At 42.6% G+C, this 23,751-nt stretch overlaps 1 pseudogene; it reads right to left on the reverse strand.

The window, feature by feature from the left end:
• Window positions 1–935: 935 nt before the first annotated feature.
• Window positions 936–23,038, reverse strand: LOC120547546 (annotated as a pseudogene).
• Between the last annotated feature and the right edge of the window lie 713 nt (window positions 23,039–23,751).

Below are 23,751 nucleotides of genomic sequence, written 5' to 3' on the forward strand. Positions count from 1 at the left end.
TATATCAGGGAGGTCTGACTATTGACCGCCTCGTTCCCTCGACTCTGTGTGTTGTGTATAAATGCGTTAAAGTATCCATCAAGTCAGCTGGAACCTTGTTTGTTGTGTTAATTTGTAGTGTTAATTTAACACTAATAATTTAAGAATATGCAAAAGGCAAATATCAACTGAACATTATTAAGGCATTGGAACTGCATTTTGTGGGGGACTCTTCTGTGAGTCCCCCACAGCCTGCACACACCACATACACCAACACCACATGTCCCTTAACATTCCTCAAAGACCCTCACCCAACACTCCTCCCACTCGTAGAATCAAGATGAGAGACATACCACCCACTCAGACTCTCACCCAACCACCAGACCCAGAGACCAGAGCCACCAGTAAAGAGGCTGACTGGCTTCTTCACTAGCTGATGTCTGACCAGCTGATGTCCGACCAACTGACTGACTGACTCACTGTCTGACAGACTGTTAAAGAAAAGGGGGACAACATAAAAGAGCAAAAAAAGGAAAGCTCCTCCACTTTAAGTATTTGTCAATGCCCTCTGGTGAAATAAATTGTTACAGGTTTGGCTAGTTAGTCACTTGTCAGGGGTGGAGAAGGCACAACAACATCATGATTAAATATTTGTGTTAGCGAGCAGTTGAACAAGTGAGTATACACGCCACACTCTGTTCGGCAGGACACCATTGTACCCTATATTGACTGTTCTGCGCTGAAGTAGTGTAAAGGCTCATGGGACTGTGTTCTGAACTGTTCCTGTCCTAGGTGAGGTGTGTTTTATTGATGTTGCAGTCAGAAGTGGGTTGATTCACTCAGGAAACAGAGTTACAGATTTCTAAGATATTTAATTGACATTGAACACAGAGGCCATCAATCCCCATTTGGGTAACCCCAATAAATGTAAATAAACATGAATACTAAATCAACAGAAACGCACACCCAAATCATCATCAAAACACAATCAAGACCCAATCAGGAGGCATCAGGATCGTCGTTTCGAAAAACGGGGGCAGCAGTGTTTCCAACGGTTTCTGGTTAGGGGCTCCATAATGCCGGAGTAGTGTGGCCACGAGTTGTAAACATAGCAAAAGATATCCATTTTAAAACCGAAATGTAGTAGTTAATGTAGCCCCCTAGATACAGCAATAGATCGGGGTAAGGCTACATTTCCGCACTGTTTCCCCCCTCGCTGGTATCTTATTTAGTCATTTAAAAAGAGAAAATTCTCATCTTGATTTGCACCACCTGTGGGAGTCAGCGGTTGTAGTGAGTGCTGGGCTTTCACTTTGAACACATCCCACTTCTCAGGAAGCAGGCCTTTGTTGAAGAGCACAGAAGCCAGGTAGGAGAAAAACAAGATGGTAGCAACGGCAGACAGCATGGAGATGGTCTTAACCGGAGAGTACTGGACATAAACACCGTCCTCAAGAGTGCATCCTGGGAAGTGAATGACTGGTGTTAACCCTAGTGATGGGTCTCCACTGAGCAGTCTTAACACAGTTCCCACCAGGAAACCAATCACAGCCCCGTAACCGTTGGAGATGTTGAAGAAGAGGACGCAGACGAGTTGAGGGAAGACTATGATGTAGTTCACTTCAGCCGTGATGAACAAGAACAATAGGATGCTGTTGTCCAGGTTGGTCAGTGATGTACCAACTAAGCCCACTACCAAGACAGAAGCACGGATCACCCACAGAGTCTCTCTTTCTGAAGCCTGCAGAAGAAGGAGGAAGAAGAGGTAAACAGCAAATGATTGAGAATGTCCTGCTTTAAATAACTCTCTTACTTTTCTTATATTTTCACTCCTCTTCCTAGTTTGTTTCTCCATCATGCCACTTTATTCCATTTATACTTTCGTGTACTCCATTTTTTTTTTTGTGGATCAGGAGGTGGAAAACCAGGCCTTGTTCTAGGCAGGGGCAATGCCACCCCAAATGCTCCGCCTGCCCAACTAACACCAATATCCTCCCTTCACCCCTAATTTAAAAAAACAACATATTTCATTTTGTCCTCATTGGTTAAACCAATTATAAAAATGCCAAATGAAAATGTTTTACTTATATATAAAACAACATGAAAGTCGAATTGTCGAAACTAATTGTCACCTGTATTTTCCTTCAGATCAATAAAGATGTTTCCACCATAAATGCAGGACATTTAGTGTTTGACGCTCAAAATGTCCTGGGGAAGTACTCCATTACCCCCCCACTTAATGTGTCCCCCCCCCCCATAGGTTCATTCAAGAAATTAACACTAGTCGTTAGTGCCCAACCAACATCTCTTACTGCCCACCCATTCAAAGCAGTCCACAGCTGGGGCTGTGGAAAGCAAACTAATTTTTCACCCGAGGCCTCAGAATGTTCTTGTATATGTTGGAGGTGAAGAGAGAAGCTGCAGAAAGCAAAGCAGAGTCAGCCGATGACATCACGGCGGCAGCCACACATCCAGTACCGATGATGGAGATGAAGGACGGGGTGAGGTGCTGCAGGGTGAGGGGCAGAACTAGAGCTGATTCCCCTCGTTCATATGGAGATGGAGAACCATAGGAAGTCAGGTTCCAGTCTGAGGCATGGACACACAAGAAGGAAACACTGAAAAATAGTCACATTATCTGTTTGAGGGATTCTGAGATGAGCCTACTGTATATACCAAGGAGTGAACTAAGTACTGTGTGATAAGATATAAGATTAAGATAATTAAGATAATTTTTTTTAACCAATATACCATTCAAATCACCTTCATACAGTTGGTTCATTTAAATGGCACAGGCACTCATATAGACCCTTGAGCATTTGGCCTCCAGTCTGGTACATGGGATCTAAGGATATTCTGCTCCTGAAGAGTGTTAAATATTGCTCCAACATGAAAAAAATCATAATTAGACATTTTAATATGTTTTCGTTTTAAAACGTTTAACTTTTGCTACGTTTACATCCGGCATCCACACTAATACCCCTAAAAAGGAGACATTTGAAATCACTGCTGACCCTATTTTAGATTTATAAATCCAGAATTGTGTTTCAGTCTGGACAGGCAGAAACAGAGGCTTTTTAATCCTTGTATGGTGTTCGGGTCTGTGGGACTCGTTTTCAGTGTTTGCTAAAAGAAATATTATGCTATTTATTATTTCTTCTAAGTCAAACTCATTGGCCTTGGCTCATTTTCTGTGAAGAACATAAAAAATTACTTATTTTCAATGACTGCGCATGGTACACCCCCCCCTACACATAACTATTACATATGAGGTGTTCGGGTCTACTGGACCCGAGTGTAATAATTGTGTAATAATTGTAGGTGCTATGAAACGTAACTGTGTCCTCCTCCTAACTGGGTCTGCTGTGTGTGTGTGTGTGTGTGTGTGTGTGTATGTGTCTGTGTGTATGTCTTTGTGTTTATGTATGTGTCTCTGTGTGTGTCTGTGCGTCTGTATGTGTGCGTGTCTGAGTGTAGGTGTCTGTGTGCGGGAATTTCTAGCATGTTCTTTTCTGATTAAGTTCTAAGAAATAAGCACCAATAATGATCAAAAATCTTGTTTCTATTTTCTTTTACCTTTTTTATAATTGAATTTCCTTGTCTTCTCACAAAAAAACAAAAATGATCTTATGATCATAAATGTGATCTTACAGGGGTAAATGGCAAATATGAACCATAAATGATGTATACGTCATTGGTAATTGAGCTAAAGCGAACATCTATTAAGTATTTTTACATAAATTGTTATGGCTGTATTGATTTAAAAGCCTAATAATGTGGTGGGCCTACCAGACCCGGGAACATTGGCTGTTTAACAAAAATATGAACACCACACAAGGGTTAAAACAATGATGCAGACACTCACGTTTGCTCCCTGACTGGGTCTTTTCATTTATGACAAGTCCTTCTCAGCCGGTCACGTGATATGCGTTTTCGGTCATGTTAGTAAGGACAGAGATTATTTCTAAAATGGTGCTAAAAAGTATTTCTTTGTCCAAATGAAGTTTCGTGAAACATTTTCTTTATTTTCTGATTACCAAAGATCGTGCTCTCTGTTCAACAGAGGGTTGTTGGCACACTGAATTGCCATTCCTTGATCCTTTTTCTTTAAAGAGTGCCATCAAGTTGGGTCAACAAATGCAATGGTTCACGTAGCTTCATTTGAACATCACTTCTAAAAGGTTTGTGAATCTGGAGATTGTTTTAATTTTAAAACGTTAAAAATAAAAACTAATTAAAGCTGCAAGCAGCGATGAACGGGCCCTTGCCCCTCCCAGCACGTCAGGGTTACTGGCGCCGCTCAGTTACGAGGGTCCACCGAGTCTATATGCAAGTTTTCGTGCAGATTGGACTCACGGCCTAGGAGGAGTTTGACAAAGTAGGTTACCCATGTATCACAATGTGACTAATTAATACAAAAATGTATACAGCGCCATCAATTGGCCGATTCACAAAAAATTTGGCATTGATGCTCAAGCCCCTATGAGGAACCACTGTGTCAAGTTTCGTGATCATTGGAATAACTGTGGCAAAGATACGCAACTTCCTGTTTCGACAGCCACCTACAAGAAGTTGGTCCCCCCTAACTTTCGCATTTTTTCAACTATGAAATTTCTTCTGATAACATTTCGTCATGAGGGTCCACAGATAGTACCTGCAAAGTTTCGTGAAGATCGGAATCACCGTCTAGGAGGAGTTTGAAAGAATGTAAAACACATGAAAAATGCATAAATTAAAAATGGCCACCTTCCGGTTGGGCAGAGCTAATGAAGGTAAAGTGGAAATATGTCTGCAATGATTAGAGCCCTCTCCGGGAACCATCACCTTATCGTGGTGGAGAGGTTTGTGTGTCCCTATGAACCTGAGGGCTGTGTTGTCTGGAGCTTTGTGCTCCTGGTAGGGTCTCCCAAGGCAAAGTGGTCTCAGGTGAGGGGCCAGACAAAGAATGGTTCAAAAACCCTATGAGTAACTGAGGAAGAGATAGAGTGACCCTACCCGTAGGAAGCCCGGGTCCCCCATCTGGAGCCAGGCCCAGATGGAGGGCTCGTCAGCGAGCGTCTGCTGGCCGTGTTTGCCACGGAGCCCGGCCTGGCACAGCCCGAAAAAGCTACGTGGCACCTATCTCTCCATCCCATGGGCCCACCACCTGTGGGAGAAACCGCTGGGGTCGTGTGCGCTGCCACATGGGTGGCAGTGAAGATGGGGGACATGGAATGTCACCTCTCTGTGGGGGAAGGAGCCGGAACTGGTGCGGGAGGTGAGCGCTACCAGTTAGATCTGGTGGGGCTTACCTCTACAAACAATCTCAGTTCTGGAACCATACTCCTGGATAGGGTTTGGACGCTTTTCTTCTCCGGAGTTGCCCAGGGTGTGAGGCGCTGGGCGGGTGTGGGGATACTCACAAGCCCCCGGCTGAGCGCCGCTACGTTGGAGTTTATCCCGGTGGACGAGAGTTTGGAGTATTCGGCCTTCTTGGAGACCTTGAGTGGAGTCTTGCATGGGGTTCCAGTGGGGGACTCCATAGTTCTGCTGGGGGACTTCAACGCGCACATGGGCAATGATGGAGACACATGGAGAGGCGTGATTTGGAGGAACGGCCTCCCTGATCTAAATTCATTTTTCAATTCAATTTTATTTGTAAGGGACAATGTGCAATTAAAACATAAATGTAATCATTTAATGCATTGCACCAGAGTGCATCTGTAGTCCCACAGAAATCACAAATACAAACAATTTAAAAAACAAGCAATGCTCAGTTAGTAAGAAAAACAGGTAACACACAACAATAAAATACATCTCATGTTACAGGTACACACACACACAACGTGATCAAGAGGTGTAGCGGAATGCACAGCACACAACCCCCCCATTCACACACACAAACACACACACACACACACACGAGAGAACAGTGAGACAAAGTGTTGAGGAGCGATTAACTAACAGTGTGCGGACATTGCTGAGAGTTTTTTAGGTGATTTTTCAAATTATCTTTAAAGCTGCCAAGCAAACCACAGCTTTTTACATTATCTGACATAGTATTCCATTGGGTAATGGCTTTAAAAGAGAAGGCTGCCTGCCCAAAGGCTGATGAGCGAAAAGGTAGAATGCAGTTGTGTATGGAAGCTATTCTAGTGGACCTTACAGAACCAGCAGCGCGGTAAGAGACAAACTTACTCAAGCAGGTAGGAGCCAAACCTTTTAAAATTTTATAAACTGTACATAGATTTGAAAACACTCTAAAATGTTCAAAGGTGAGTAGATTGTGTTTGCGTAATATTCCACAGTGGTGATACCTTAACGGCTTTTTGTCAAATACTTTCAAAGCCTGTTTGTACAAAGATTCTAAGGGCCTAATTGTTGTAGAGCTGGCCTGCCCCCAACAGGTAATACAGCAAGAGATGTGCGAAAAGATAAGGGACTGGAGAAATATCTTTGCAGCCTCTGTGGAAAGAGAGGATCTGACCTGTCAAAAATTTGTCATATTGTATTTAATAGTTTTTGTCATTTTTTTATGTTTTTTGAAGTTGAGATTTGGGTCCAATACAACCCCAAGATATTTAAATTCAGTGACAGTCTCAATTTGTTCACCCTTAATGCAGATATTTACATCTGCAGTGTGAAGCTTTGTTTTGGAAAAAAACATTTAAAGTAAGACAGGATTGGTCTAGCCACTTAACTACTCCATCCAGGGCACAGGCTAATTTCTCAGCTGCCAGCTGAGCTGATGTAGCATGAGTGTATAGAACAGTGTCGTCAGTGTATAGTTGAACCTCTACTCCGTGACAGTACTGTGGAAGGTCATTGATGTAGAGACTAAAAAGTAATGGACCTAACACAGATCCTTGAGGTACACCCATTGTGCATTTCAAATTACTAGAGCACACATCTTTAATTTTCACACACTGTACTCTGTTGGATAGGTAAGACGATATCCAGAGCAAGTGTATTAGACGAAAGGTTGAAGTTGGCAAGTTTAGATATAAGAACGTTGTGATTAACGGTGTCAAAGGCTTTACGCAGGTCTAAGAATACAGCTCCAACAACTCCACCTTTGTCAAGATGTAATCCAATTTGCTCAACAACAATCAACCAGAGTGGTTGTTTGTTGTTGGACTTCTGTGCTAGTCATGGATTGTCTATAACGAACACCATGTTCGAACATAGGGATCCTCATAAGTGTACTTGGTACCAGAGCACCCTAAGCCGAAGGTCAATGATCGATTTTTATAATCGTTTCATCTGATCTGAGGCCGTATGTTTTGGACACTCTGGTGAAGAGAGGGGCAGAGCTGTCAACCGATCACCATCTGGTGGTGAGCTGGGTCAGGGGGTGGGGGAAGACTCTGGACAGACCTGGTAAGCCCAAACAGGTAGTGCGGGTAAATTGGGAACGTCTGGAGGAGGCCCCTGTCCGACAGACTTTCAACTCACACCTCCGGCGGAGCTTTTCGTGCATCCCTGTGGAGGCTGGGGGCTGCAGCCTCTGCCGTGAAAGAGGCAAAGCAGCGGGTGTGGGAGAAGTTTGGAGAAGACATGGAAAAGGATTTCGGTCGGCACCGAGGTGCTTCTGGAAAACCGTTCGCCACCTCAGGAGGGGGAAGCAGGGAACCGCCCTATTACCTCCTCAGAGGAGGTAATAGGGCGTTGGAAGGAGCACTTTGAGGAACTCATGAATCCGATTAATACGCCCTCTATGTTAGAGGCAGAGCTGGAGGATGATGGGGGATTGTTGTCAATTTCCCAGGCAGAAGTCACTGATGTAGTCAAACAACTCCACAGTGGCAAAGCTCCTGGGATTGATAAGATCCGTCCAGAAATGCTCAAGACTCTGGATGTGGAGGGGCTGTATTGGTTGACATGCCTCTTCAACATTGCGTGGAAGTCAGGGACAGTGCCAAAGGAGTGGCAGACCGGGGTGGTGGTTCCCCTTTTCAAAAAGGGGCACCAGAGGGTGTGTGCCAATTATAGGGATATCACACTTCTTAGCCTCCCTGGTAAAGTCTACTCCAAGGTACTGGAAAGGAGGGTTCGGCCGATAGTCGAACCTCAGATTGAAGAAGAACAATGTGGATTCCGTCCTGGTCGTGGAACAATGGACCAGATCCTAGAGGGAGCCTGGGAGTATGCCCATCTACGTGTGTTTTGTGGATTTGGAGAAGGCATATGACCGGGTCCCCCGGGAGATACTGTGGGAGGTGCTGCGAGAGTATGGGCTGAGGGGGTCTCTTCTCAGGGCCATCCAATCTCTGTACGACCAAAGTGAGAGCTGTGTCCATGTTCTTGGCAGTAAGTTGGACTTGTTTCAGGTGAGGGTTGGCCTCCGCCAGGGCTGCGCTTTGTCAATCCTGTTTGTAATATTTATGGACAGAATATCAAGGTGTAGTCGGGGTGGGGAGGGGTTGCAGTTCTGTGGGCTGGGGATCTCATCGCTGCTCTTTGCAGATTATGTGGTCCTGATGGCATCATCGGCCTGTGACCTTCAGCACTCACTGGATCGGTTCGCAGCCGAGTGTGAAGCGGCTGGGATGAGGATCAGCACCTCTAAATCTGAGGCCATGGTTCTCAGCAGGAAACCGATGGAGTGCCTACTCCAGGTAGGGAATGAGTCCTTACCCCAAGTGAAGGAGTTCAAATACCTTGGGGTCTTGTTCGCGAGTGAGGGGACAATGGAGCGGGAGATTAGTCGGAGAATCGGCGCAGCGGGTGCGGTATTACATGCAATTTATCGCACCGTTGTGACGAAAAGAGAGCTGAGCCACAAGGCAAAGCTCTCGATCTACCGGTCAGTTTTTGTTCCTACCCTCACCTATGGTCATGAAGGCTGGGTCATGACCAAAAGAATTAGATCCAGGGTACAAGCGGCCGAAATGGGTTTCCTCAGGAGAGTGGCTGGCATCTCCCTTAGAGATAGGGTGAGAAGCTCAGTCATCTGTGAGAAGGTCGGAGTAGAGCCGCTGCTCCTTCGCGTCGAAAGGAGCCAGTTGAGGTGGTTCGGGCATCTGGTAAGGATGCCCCCTGGGCGCCTCCCTTGGGAGGTGTTCCAGGCACGTCCAGCTGGGAGGAGGCCTCGGGGAAGACCCAGGACTAGGTGGAGGGATTATATCTCCAACCTGCCCTGGGAATACCTCGGGATTCCCCAGTCGGAGCTGGTTAATTTGGCTCAGGAAAGGGAAGTTTGGGGTCCCCTGCTGGAGCTGCTCCCCCCGCGACCCGACACCGGATAAGCGGATGAAGATGGATGGATGGATGGATGATTAGAGCAATACTGTATGTGTAGTTAATCTGGTAAATATCAGAGCAACTATATCCAAGTTAAGGCCCTCCACGCATTAGGGGGCACTATGGAGCTCGCTTACAGGTATGGGCCAAATCGCTATACAGTCTCGCAAAGCTCTCCCCTTTATGTACGTTTATGTGGGCGCCAATTTTTGTGAGTTTTCGTATATATATCAAAAATGTGCAAATGTGAACTCGGATCAAAGAATTTACTACTAATTACTGATACAAACTCTTTTTCCATTTTTTTTAAAAAGACATTTTACTTTTCACAGCTTACCCCAGTATGTAGAATCTGTTAATACCTGTTGATGCAGCAGCTGTCCCAATCAGTACAGAAGGTATCCAAAATACAGGCAAGATGAGAGCAGCGACAAAGCAAGTCATTTTGGCCGTGGATGTTGAAGACGCCGACAAAATCCTCTGGTGGAAGACCTGATATCCCACACTCCCTAGTGCCTGAAAAGTAAACCAGTTAGTTGGTTAATTTGAACCCTTGTGAGGCAACCTCAACATTCACAGAAATACTGTTATGGATAATAGTCTCTGCCTACAACCTGTCTGATTCTTTAGTTAATGTGGCTAACTTTCAGTTTGTGTTGATTCTAGCGGCCGCTTTGGACAAAAGCGGTAGTGTTTTTACTACACCTGCTGTTGTAAAGTTCTTTTCTTTACGGTGCTTTAATGCCCACTGTAGATTACTGAGTCAGCGGTATCGGTATCGGTAAATTAATATTTTGCTCAGACAGAAAGTCAATCATTTACAATAAGAGAATACGTTACAGATGCATCGTTGCATTTCAAGTGTTGTATACTTAGCCTGGATGTATCGTGAGATAAACCAGGTATCACTGTCACTGTGTCACCAGCCAAAGCATTAAGAGTTTGTTGTAGCAACCAACGTAGTAATAACTTATATAGCACATCTCATGAAACCCAAGGACGCTTGCAAAAACAGGGGGACACGGGCTAAAAGGAATAAAACGTCCACACTAAATGGAAGGGTGGGGGCGTAATTTAATGTTGGCTGCTGACCTACAGCCACATTGCGCATTGTAAAGTTATTTTATGAATGAAATAGACATATTACATACCTGAAGGCCAATCTGGGGCAGGTTTTCTTTTTTAAGATTATTTTTTGGGCATTTTTGGCCTTTATTTTTGACAGGACAGCTGAAGACATGAAAGGGGAGAGAGAGAGGGGAATGACATGCAACAAAGGGTCGCAGGTCGGAATTGAACCCCGGGCCCGCTGCGTCAAGGAGTCAACCTTTATATATGGGCGCCTGCTCTACTAACTGAGCTATGGCGCCCATCCGGGGCAGGTTTTGAATAATTTACAATCCTGTAATTGTCTCCATCTGTTGAAAGCCCAACCGAAGTTGACTCGGTTTTGCCCGTCTTCTTTCCTTTTCCCTTTTAGCTTTTAGTTATTCGTTTAATTTACTTTTTCTGTGATGGTCCTACCCCACTATCAGCGATAAGTACAGCAGATAACTTTAATATTAAATTGTCACCGATGCTTTCAATGCCTTTTCGCTCGTCGCGGCCTTGCTCCAACTAGCAGCTGGTTGATACCTGTTGTAGGCCCGTATGAGGAGCGACATGGTCTGCGCACCTGCGCACCTCGTTCCCGAAGTCCTGTTGGAAGGAACTACAGCAATCTTCGGCCGCTGGGCCGGTCAGCTCTTGCGGCTGACATCTCGACTCTACCGACCAAATGTGCACTGATAAATGCAAGGTCGGTAATGAACAAAACTTTCATCCTTAAGGACTTCTTCATCACACAAGCTGTGGATGTACTGTTTTTAACAGAAACATGGATTCCCGTGGGTGAGTCAGATGCCTTCACAGACCTCTTACCCTCTGACTGTACTTTTTTAAATTCCCCAAGGACCACTGGACGTGGAGGAGGAATAGCGACTGTCTTAAAGAGCAGCTTACATTGTAAGCTTTTGCCACCATCTGTTTTTTCATCATTTGAATTGAGCTCGTTTGTCTTAGGCTGATTGGATCCCGTACTATGTGCAGTGATATATCATTTTATAAAAGAGTTCTCTGATTTCTTGGCCAGTATTATGACAGACTATGACAGAGTTTTAATTGTTGGTGATTTTAATGTACATGTTTGCTGTCCCTCTAAACCACTAACTAAAGATTTTTTAGATATGATTGATACTTTTAACTTTTTTCAACATGTCAGTGGACCAACACAGGAACAGGGGCACACGTTAGATCTTGTGTTATCCTATGGTTTGCCCATTTTACATATTCAGACACAGGATGCTGTATTTTCTGATCACATGCCGGTTTTATTTGATTTTACTTTGACTTGTCTTAAATCTGAAAAAATTGCCCCTGCACGACTAGGCCGTGTGTTTAAGCCGACCACTGCTGCTCAGTTTTCTTGTGTTTTTCAAAACTCATTTCAGTCCGATACTGGTCTCGTAGCTGACACAGATAAATTAACTTCTTCCTTTCTTTTTACATGTGCTAGCATTCTTGATATTGTTTCTCCTCTAAAAGTTTTGCGACCGAAACCTAAATCTGAGCCATGGTTTAATGACACTACCCGTGCAGCTAGGAGAGAGTGCAGGAGAGCAGAGCGTCGGTGGAAGAAAGACAAACTTCATGTATTTTATGAAAGTTTCAAGGAAAGCTGGAGAACATATCAAAAAATAGTGAAAGCTGAAAAAACTAGATATCTAAAAGAACAAATTGTCCAAAATTTAAACAAACCACGTGCCCTTTTTAAAACTATTGATTCTATTTTAAATTCACCCCAATCCTCTTGTTTGGAAGCCTCTTCTGAAGTCTGTGAGAATTTTTTACATTATTTTTTAGACAAGATTGCTTCCATTAGAGCTCATATTTCCCCACCTGTATCCGACCCCTTTGAAATGCTGACCTGTCTAACAGTGTTTGATCAGTTTGAGCCCATGTCACTCTCTTGCCTCAATAAATTAATTTTACAGATTAAACCTTCAGTATGTCCTACGGACATTATCCCCCCTCGCCTTTTTAAAGAGGTCTGGACCACTATAGGGCCAATTGTCCAAAAAATTATTAACAGCAGTCTGACATCAGGAGTTGTCCCAGCTTATTGCAAGGAGGCAACTGTTGTACCTCTAATTAAAAATCTGGACGCTACCATTTTAGCTAACTATCGACCGATATCAAAGCTTCCTTTCATTTCTAAAATCTTAGAAAAAACTGTTTTTGCACAATTACAATCCTATTTAGATACAAATGGTATTTTAGAATTTTTTCAGTCTGGTTTTAAAGCTTTTCATAGTACTGAGACTGCACTTTTAAGAGTTTTTAATGATCTTTTATTAACTACAGATCGTGGGGACCCAGTTATTCTTGTGCTTCTAGACCTTACTGCTGCTTTCGACACAATTGATCATGACATTCTTATCTCTCGCCTAGAGCACTGTGTAGGCATCCATGAAACTGCCCTGCAGTGGTTCAGATCGTATTTATCTGACCGATTCTTTTCTGTAAAACTTGGTGACTCTACATCATCTATCGCCCCCCTTCTATGTGGAGTCCCTCAAGGCTCAGTTCTTGGACCACTACTGTTCTCCTTGTACCTTCTCCCTCTTGGAAATATTTTTAAAAAACATGGTATTTCCTACCATCTTTATGCGGATGACTTGCAAATTTACGTACCACTGAGAAGAAATGCAAACGGTTCCCTGACTCCTTTACTTGAATGTCTCAAGGATATTAAAACCTGTATGTCTTTTAATTTTTTGAATTTAAACGAAGAAAAAACTGAGGTCATTGTGTTTGGACCCAGCCGGGTCTGTGACTCCACTCCCGTAAACCTTGGTTCCCTGCAGCAATATGTAAAGCCAGTTGTTACCAATTTAGGCATTAAAATTGACAGTGATTTTAAGCTTGACAAGCAGATAAACATGGTGGTTAAATCCAGTTTTTATCAACTGAGGCTTTTAGCTAAAATTAAACCTGTGTTATCTTTTAAAATTTTTGAACAAGTGATTCATGCTTTTATTTCGACCCGTTTGGACTACTGCAATGCACTTTACATTGGCGTGAACCAAACATCCCTTTCATGCCTACAGTTAGTCCAAAATGCAGCTGCTCGTCTGCTAACAGGAACACGGAAACACGAACACATTACTCCAATTTTGGCCTCACTCCATTGGCTCCCTGTATATTTTAGAATACATTTCAAGATTGTATTGTTTGTTTTTAAGTCACTACATGGGTTGGCACCTCAGTACATTTCTGAGCTCCTGCACATTTATAACCCGTCAAGGTCATTGAGGTCTGGGGATCAGCTGCGGCTGGACGTGCCCTGGACCAGACTGAAGACCAGAGGCGACCGCTCTTTTTCAGCAGTTGCTCCCAAATTGTGGAATGATTTACCACCGCACATTAAAGGTGCGCCCACCCTCCACACCTTTAAATCTCGTTTAAAAACATACTTTTATTCCCTGGCTTTTGATTCCCCGTGAGAGCTGCTGTGGTCTTTGTTGTCGCTGTCATTGTTAGTGTTATTTTATTTATTTTGTTGTTCCTTTTTGTTTTATATGTTTATCTCTGTGAAGCACTTTGGCAACCTTGTTGTTTGTTTAAATTGTGCTATATAAATAAAGTGGATTGGATTGGATGCAACATTACACCGTTTCAGAAATGTGTGAAAGTTTCATATAGTTACTTTAAAATAAAAAATGACCCACTATTTAAATATGTATGTTATCATCTTTCTTAAGATATCTATCAATAGATATCTAATTCATTTAATATCAACCATATTGTTGATTTCTTACGAATAATAAGATGTCATCAATCATTATGCAGGTCTTTTTCAGTCCTGTTGCACCAATCTAAGGAGCGTGTAAGGTGTTGTTCATCAGTGTCTGGCTAATGTCCAAGGAGTATGGGTTCATCAAAACAAAAGGAACACAGATCTACTGCAGAGACGAATAGAAATAGAAAGATTTAAACACACTCAACTTTTATGTACGTCCTTTGGAGTGTTTTATTCCTTGTGTAAGAGTGTTTTCTTAAAATAAAAAGCCTGACATTATAAAAACTAAAAGTATAGCCAACTGACCAAGCTGAAGAATATGAGCACAAGCTGTATAATATCTGTGTAGGCCACAGAGTAGAGACCTCCCAGCAGTGTGTAGGTAATGACAACAGCAGCAGAGATCCAAATGCACAAAGGGAAGGACAAATCCAAGACCACACTCATGGTTCCTCCTGTCAAATATGTATCAGTGACATTTTATAACCAGTCTTTGTGTGAATAATACCCATTTATATATCATTGAATTAATCATATACAGTGTAGGTCAGAATTTATATCCATGTATACAGTTATTTCGCTTATTTAAACAATGGAATTTCTTAACAAATAAAGGAATTGTATATATGTATATATATATTACATATATAGCTACAACATAATGAGAGTGAGTGTACATACCTAAACAAATGAGTGTTAAGGGCACGCAGAGTACATCCATTAAAAGTGAAAACAAGCAGAGTCCAGCTGTTAGTACTTTTCCATACTTGGCATGGAAAGGGTCCAGCATCGTCACATACTTTCTTTCTCTCATTAGTTTAGCAAACACCAAGCCCCCTTTATTTAAAAAGAGGACAGAGGACATTACAATACGAAAAAATATTAATCCGTTACCAAACCAATAAAATCATGTAAAGGGTACAGATCAAATACAGCAACAAGCTGCATTTAATAATTTACAGCATATTAATAAAAAGCAGACATCACTCAAGTTTATTAAGGTAACATCAAAATATTGTACATGGTATAACCTTTGTGTGTCAGGTTGTGCAGAACTAACATTTTGCCACAAATGACTTCCCTTAAACTGATAAAACACTCCCCTTTTTTCGGTCCATACATACAGTATTCTGTCAAATTAACAAAGTAATTTCAAACTCTTACCAATAATAAGAGATGAGCTGAACACCATTAACATCACAACTATCCAGGTTAGTCCGAAATAGGGTGTGTACACCATCTCAGCCATGCCAACAATGAAGCTTCCTCCAACAAACGTAGCTGCAGTATGGATTAACACAGTATTTAGTAGACAAACCGCAGCAATTTGAACCATTTGCACTATTTGGACCATATAATTCAATAATTCAACACTTCATTCATAATTCCTACCATGTCATCAGTTGCTGTCGTCTAAATTAATGATTCTGAGAAAATTGTGACTAATAGAAAAAACAACTTATTTCAGGTTTTATTTCATAGATTAATATAGCTCTGTCTGATGTAATACAGAGGAAGAGAGTTTATTGCATACATTTAAATATTTTGTGCTTTTGTAAATATCTTCCTTATCCGGATATTTATTGAACCCTGGAGCGCTACAATAATTCCTACCCCCTTGAAGGTTTTAATTTGCCAAACCTGTTTTTAGAGAGATTTTTGTTGGTTTTGAGGTCTGATTATTTACCGTCCCGTTCCCCTCGACCCAGCTGGAACCTGATTTGTGTTTTTAATTGAACACTTATAACTGAAGAATATGCACAAGGCAAATATCAAGTGAACATAATAAAAGGTATTGGAACAAAATATTCACACAAAAGGTATAAATGTAGCCTAACATTTGTCGGTTGGTGTTTGTTAAACAGCAGCGTACAGAGAGCAGCGTTGATCGAGCAAGCTAAAGAGTGAATGATGAGATGGAGCGCCGAATAAAGCTGTGACTAAAACTATTTCACGTTCATTTTGTTGTTTCACAGTGGTTACGTTCTAAAGCACAGATAAACACACCTGCAACTCTGCAGGAAGATGCCGCATTGTCGTATTTTGTGTGAATGCAGAGCTTCATGCTGTCTGTGTGTGTGTGTGTGTGTCAGTTAAACTTGTGCAGCAGTATCAGACTCTGAGGGGCGTGAAAAAGCAGGGGTACTTGGGAATAAGAATGGTCTGCACACCCTGCACACTGTTATTGGCTGTGGGGCCCAAAAAAGTCCCTCACACAGCAAAATAACAAGGGAAGAGAAAATCTGGGTAGACGGAATGGTCTCTGCAGTTACAGACACCGCCACACATTCCTACTTGTCATAAGTTATGATTGAGAGGGATTACTTTTGTATTAGTCTATACATTGTATTTATTTAGTAAATGTAGGGCATATACAAAATTAGCAGCCCAAAAAGACCGTATTAAAATCGCAAAACAAGCAAAGAAAAGCATTCCGTGGTCCCCAAACCAGCCGCTTACATAAGATTGACTGGAGCATTTGTGAATATGTGATTAAAAAATGACTTGAGGGAGTGCTCATCACTCCAGCCATCATTCAAGAGAGTTTAAAGCAAGCCTTGGCTGCTGCAAACGAACGATGTGGCATAATGGAATGTGTTTGCAGCAGTCAAAGTTTAACTAATATTACTTTTTTAATGTACATGTTAAAAACAACAGACTTATTTGAAAAAAAAACTATGAGTCAACGAGGAAGATGAAAAGTGACCCAGCACGGAGGAAGCCCAGGGCCCCCATCTGGAGCCAGGCCCAGATGGAGCACTCGTCAGCAATCACCTGGTGGCCGGGCTTGCCAGGGAGCCCGGCCGGGCACAGCCGGAAAAAAGCTACAATGCACCCTCCTCTCCATCCTATGGGCCCACTCCCTGTGGGAGGAACCGCTGGGGTTGGGTGCGCTGCCACATGAGTGGCAGTGGAGGAGTTTATCCTGGTACACAAGACGGTTGCCTCCCTATGCCTATGTGTTGTTTTGGGGAAAACTTGGACTGTTGTTTGTGCATGTGCACAAACAGCAGCTCGGAGTATTCTGTCTTCTTGGAGAACCTTAATGGAGTCCTGCATGGGGCTCTAGTAGGAGACTACATAGTTCTGCTGGGAGACTTCAACACGCATGTGAGCAACGGTTGAGACACTTGGAGAGGCGTGATTGGGAGGAATAGCCTCCCTGATCTGAACCCGAGCGGTCATTTGTTGTTATGTCCTAGTCATAGATTGTCTATAACAAACACCATGTTCGAACATAAGGATGCCCATAAGTGTACCTGGTACCTGTGCACCCTAGGCCGAAGGTCGATGATCGACTTTGTAATAATATCATCTGATCTGAGGCTGTATGTTTTGGACTCTCGGGTGAAGAGAGGAGCGAAGCTGTCAACTGATTACCATCTGGTGGTGAGTTGGGTCAGAGTATGGGGAAAGACTCTGGACAGACATGTTTAGCCCAAATGGGTAGTGCGGGTGAACTGTGAATGTCTGGAGGAGGCTCCTGTCTGAGAGATCTTCAATTCACACCTCCGTCTGAGCTTTTCTAGCATCCCTATGGAGGTTAGGGGCATTGAACTTGAGTACGAAATGTTCAAAGCTTTTAATGCTGAAGCTGTGGCAGGGAGCTGTGGTCTCAGGGTCTTAGGTGTCTCAAGGGACCCTCGAACACCATGGTGGACACCGGTGGTCAGTGAAGCCCTCCGATTGAAGAAATTCCTGGGATATGTTGTCCTGGAGAACTCCAGAGGCAGGTGTAGGGCACCGACGGGTCCGAAGGGCTGCAGCCTCTGCCGTGAAAGAGGCAAAGCAGTGGTTGTGGGAGAAGATCTGAGAAGACATGGAGAAAGACTTTCGGTCAGCACCAAGGTGCTTCTGGAAAACAGGGGAACCAGGGAACCAGGAAACCATCAAAACTGTGTACAGTAAGGATGGAATGCTGTTGACCTCAAATAAGGAGGTTATTGGGCAGTGGAGGGAGCACTTTGAGGAACTCCTGAATCCAATGATCATTGTCAATTTCCCTTGGGAAATCACTGAGGTAGTCAAACAACTCCACAGTGATAAAGCTTGGGGTTGATGAGATCCATTCAGAAATGATAAAATCTTTGGATGTGGAGGGGCTGTCTTGGATGACATGCCTCTTCAACATTGCGTGGAAGTCTGGGACAGTGATGAAAGAGTGGTAGACCGGGGTGGTGGTTCCCCTGTTCAAAAAGGGGGTCTGGAGAGTGTGTAAATTACAGGGGTATCACACTTCTCAGCTTCCTGGTAAAGTCTACTCCAAGGTGCTGGAAAGGAAGGTTTGGCCAGTAGTAGAAATTGAAGAACAATGCGGACCCCTTCCTGGTCGTGAAACAACAGACCAGCTCTTCACACTAACAAGGATCCTGAAGGGGGCCTGGTAGTATGCCCATCCGGTCTATAAGTTTTTTGTGGATCTGGAGAAGGCGTATGACCAGATTCCCCCGGGAGATACTGTGGGAGGAGCTGCCAGAGTATGTGGTTAGGGGGTCCCCTCTCGGGGCTATCCGATCTCTGTATGTCCAAAGCAAGAGCTGTGTCCGGGTACTCAATAGTAAGTTGGACTCGTTCCAGATGAGGGTTGGCCTCTGCCAGGGCAGTGCCTTGTCACCAATTCTGTTTGTGATATTCATGGACAGGATATCGAGGCATATTCATGGTGTGGAGGTGTTGCGTTCAGCTGGGGATCTCATTGCTGCTTTTTGTGGATAATGTGGTCCTGATGGCATCATTGGCCCATGACCTTCAGCACTCAGGTTTTCTCAGGAGAGTGGCTGACGCCTGAGAAGCTTAGTCATCTGTGAGGAACTTGGTGTAGAGCCGCTGCTCCTTTGGTTGAAAGGAGCCAGTTGAGGTGGTTCTGGCATCTAAACTTAGCACAAAAAGTAAGGAAATTTGTGTTTGGTAGATTATTTCTCTGTGGTAACAATGCTTTTTGGCAATAAATATTATATCGTTGGAAAGCCTGTTTAGTTCCCTTTCAAATGGTGCCCCATTTGTAAGGAACATGCATTTGTGGGATGAGCAGCAGCGCTGAGTATGTGGGTTGTGCCCATGAATAATTTGTCAAATCTTCTCTGCCATTGCCAAACGGGATATTCTGCTGTTGCTATTGACACTTTAGAGATGAGATTCTGCAACCAGTGGCAATCCCATATCTCCACAGTCTGGGACCAACTCTATCCTCCAAGATGACAACACTCGCCCCCACAGGGTGGGGTTTACCAGAGACTACCTCCAGAATGTGGGAGTGGAGAGGATGGAATGGCCTGCCAGCAGTCCTGACCTCAACCCCATTGAACACTTGTGGGATCAGCTTGGGCGTGCTGTTCACGCCAGAGTGACCAACACAACCACGTTGGCTGACTTGCGACAAAGCAGTGTGTGACCAGGCTGGTGACCAGCATGAGGAGGAGGTGCCAGGCTGTTGTGGCTGTGTATGGTTCTTCCACACGCTACTGAGGCTCCTGTTTGTGAAATGAATACATTAAATTGCCAATGTCTTGTTTCTTCAAACTTCAATCATCCAATCCACCAAACACCAAACAAGTCAATGGCAGAATAAGCTGTTTGGCATTGGCAGAGAAGATTTGGCAAATTTTTCACATACTTATCCCACAAATGCATGTTTCTTACATATGGGGCACCATTCGAAAGGGAACTAAACAGGCTGTCCAAGGGTATAAGATTTATTGCCAAAAAGCATTGTTACCACAGAGAAATAATCTACCAAACACAAATTTCCTTACTTTTTGTGCTAAATTTAGTAAGGATGCCCCCTGCGTGCCTTCCAAGGAGGTGTTCCAGACATGTCAAGCTGGGAGGAAGCCTTAGGGAAGACCCAGGACTAGGTAGAGAGATTATATCTCCACCCTGGCCTGGGAACACCTCGGGATACCCCAGTCAGAGCTGGCAATGTGGCTTGGGAAAGGGACGTTTGGGGTCTCCTGTTGGAGCTGCTGCCCCCACGACCCAACCGTGGGAAAGCGGATGATGATGGATGGATGGATGGATGGATTCCTTGCTGTTTCCAATATGTTTTATTGTTTTCAAATAAAAAAATATTTTCTTTATTAAAACAAGATTTGGTTCTTAATTAAATGTTTTTCAAAATATGAGTCTTGAAAAGTGGGGGTCGTCCTATTATTAAGCTTGTCATATTTCATGTCAATACAGTATTGTCGAGTTCCCTGCCAACTAATGACTAGCAGTTTTCTGACAGATCTCAGCTCCTGAGTACGAAACTCCATGAGTGTCGAAATTCAGTTAAATAATCAAGATGTTATAAAGAAATGATAATCACATTTAAACTGAAAAAATATTTAAAATTTTTTTGAAATAGTTCAATCAACAGCTTCATATATCCCAAAGGGAAACTGATGATGCAGAAACAAAAAACAAGATAAAGAGATTTCAATCAGACAAAATACAAGTGAACGTAAAAAGTGAGCAAAATAGGTCACCTTTAAACTCTAAATGTATATTCAGCTTATTTCAGGTTTATCTTACATTTTAGTGCAGTTATTGTTATGTATAATTTTTCAGCAATTATTTGATTACATGAACTTTTATTCATACTTTTTTTCTGTCTTATATTATTGCATTTAGGGAGAAGTATAATGTAGCTGACCATTAGTGTCCTACTTGTAGTGTAATCACAATTAGTGACAATCTCTATAAGTGGCATTTACATATTGTCCACATGAAGAAAAATAATGATCATTATTTTATCCTAATTGCGAAACAACACTCAATTACCCTTGTTAAATATTTCTACCTTTCTTGGGTTTCTTAACTCTGGTTTAGAAGAATAAACAACCTCAATAGCAGAGCTGTATAGTAATGAAGTAGAACTACTTCACTATTCTACTTAAGTACTAAAAGGCTATATCTGTATTCTACTGGAGTATTATTTTTTTCTCCTACTTTCACTTTTACTTGAGTACATATTTTCAATGAATGAAATACTTTTACTCCGATAAATTTTTTATGTGCTGCATCGTTACTTGTTACTAATTACGTAATTTGCGTAAGAAATCCCCTTTTCATTACGGCAGTTGCCTGTTCAGAAGTCAGTGACGATGTAAGTTTTTACTCTTTACATTTAGTTATTGTTGCAGCAGATGAATCTATTCCTGAGTTGTTTCAGTACTGAATGTTAACCGTTTAACCCTGTGATGTGAAGCTGCTAGTTTATCTGTATCTTGCTAGCTTGCTAACATTCCACTACATCACACTGTACTAGCTAGTGTGTGATACGTTTTTGGGCGCTTTAATCGTTACTGTGCTGGAGAGGATGTTAATTTTACTTGCACAGTGTGATAATTGTAAATTTTATTTCAGTATTTAATATTTATTTTTAATATAATAATATATTTAATATTTGTTAATTCCTTTTGCTACAGCCTTCTGCTAAAGATTAGAAATAATATAAACAATATGATATTCAAACTTTTGACTGCTTTCTTTAATAACTAAATAACACAATACTTGTAATTTTACTTTCAGTACTTGAGTAGTACATTTTAAAATAAAGTACTTGCAATACTTAAAGATGCAGTAGGTAAGTCTTATAAAACTAACTTTCTGTCATATTTGCTGAAACTGACCCTATGTTCCAGTAGAACTACATGAATTATGTAATATAAAAGAATCCAGCTCCTCTGGCACCACCTACAGCCTGTAGTGCGACTGGCAAAATTCCACCGCTCCCGGTCGATTTTCTCCAATCAGGGCCACAGGGGGTGTCTATCTGCCTGTCAATCACTGCTCATGCACGCACACGCATATAAGAGCGTTCTCCCCTCCCCCCTCCCTGCGCAGGAGCTGCAGAAAGGTTTCCTTAAACTGAATATTGGAGTGGCTTTTCAGAGGTGGCGTGAGCTCCGGGATTTTAAAGATCTGAAGAACGATGCAGATGTAGCCACATTTCTTCTCGACAGGTAACATAATTACCATAAATGATTTGTCTTTCACTTGGTTATTAGTAGTCAAAAGTCCACAAAGCTATGTTGGTGAGGATGATAGTAACGTTTGCACAGTGGTCGGTCTGACATGATGCTGAAATGGCTAACGCTAGCCTGCTAGTTAGCATCGTTTTACGGTTGGTGAGTAAACATTGTGTTAGTGTTTAGTTATTGAAAATGTTGTCTGACATGCCGGCAGTTGTGTCAAACTCCCTTATGTGGGAGGGGCTTAGGAAACGTTTTGGGCTGCAGCAGAAAGGGGGGAGGGACTGAGAAGTTGTCGATGTTCAAATTTGTTGGCAAAGTCCTGGATCTTCACAATCTTACCTACAGCAGCTTTAAGTACGTCTCTGTTTTTTTTAGGTCGGATAGAATCTATCTCTGTTGATCCCGTTTGTTTGTTTACAGCTTCCATGGCTGTACTTCAGCTGTAGAGTGCTGGGTTTGCGTTTTTACAAGTATATCTGGAGACCCTGTCAAATGGGCAGTTGATACCAACACACAGGCCAAAACACAAACAGACATTCCGTCACAGAATGGAAATTTCAAAAGGCGAAAAAATACTGGCTCTAGCCTTGTTGTCGGAAAAGATAGTATTTCAACTTAGCATGTTTCCTTAATATCTGACGAAATATTGTGGTAATTTTTAGATTTAACAAAGCAAATACTGTATATCACATATTGCAACTTTAATGGAAACTGTTTCTATAATTTTGCAGCCAGAAGATATAACACATAATGTAACATGGAACTTTCAAGATATTTTATATTCTTATAAATATTTTTCCTTAATAATCACAACCTTGTAATTCACAGTTTCTATCCCAGCTGTGTTCACCTCACCTGTCATTGTGAAGATCCCCACCACCAAGCCAATGCTCCGGTTTCCCAGCAGGGCCATCTCCGTTCCAGTGGCTGCACTTTTCTTCTGTTCCCTTTTGGACTTGAAAGAAGCCCAGATGCCGGTCCCGAGGACCAGCAGGTAGAAAAACACCATCGCTATCACTCCTGGGATGTTAACAGCCATGATGGAGGCTGACTGGCTTCTTCACTAGCTGATGTCTGACTGACTGACTGATTGAGTTTTAACCCTTGTGTTGTCCTTCGGGTCCCAGTGACCCGAAGGACAACACAAGGACTATGTACTTCCCTTTACTTTGTTGAGAATTGCTCTCTAAACAAGGGTTAATACAGCACCTTAGTTCTTGTTTGTACAGCATTTTGGTCAGCTTAAACTGTGTTTAAATGTGTTCTAGAAATAAACTTTACTTACTTACTTTACAAGAAACAGGGTTCAGAGAGCAATTCTCAACAAAGTAAAGGGAAGTACATAATCCTTGTGTGGTCCTTCGGGTCACTGGGACCCGAAGGACCACACAAGGGTTAAGGAAAACAGGAGCAACATAACAGAGAAAACAGAAAGCTTTGCCAATGTATATATTCATCAAAGCCCTCCGGTGAAATAGATGGTTACAGGTTTTGCAGGTGTATTACTTGGCAGTGGTTGGTAAGGCATAGCAATGCCATAATTAAAACGGCCTTTTGAATGGGTGTGCTAGGGGCACTACTATGAACACATTAAAATCGCTATTTTTAAAACACTACGAAGGCTCGACACAACATGAAACTTTGCTCGAAGTATCACCAGGGGCTCTACACTTGAACTCGAGCATTGAGAACATTGTTTGTGTAATAACTTTACAATGCGCAATGTGGTTGTACATTTGTAGCCTACAGTAT

Source organism: Perca fluviatilis, chromosome 19, assembly GCF_010015445.1.
Source record: "Perca fluviatilis chromosome 19, GENO_Pfluv_1.0, whole genome shotgun sequence".
NCBI classification, from domain to species: domain Eukaryota; kingdom Metazoa; phylum Chordata; class Actinopteri; order Perciformes; family Percidae; genus Perca; species Perca fluviatilis.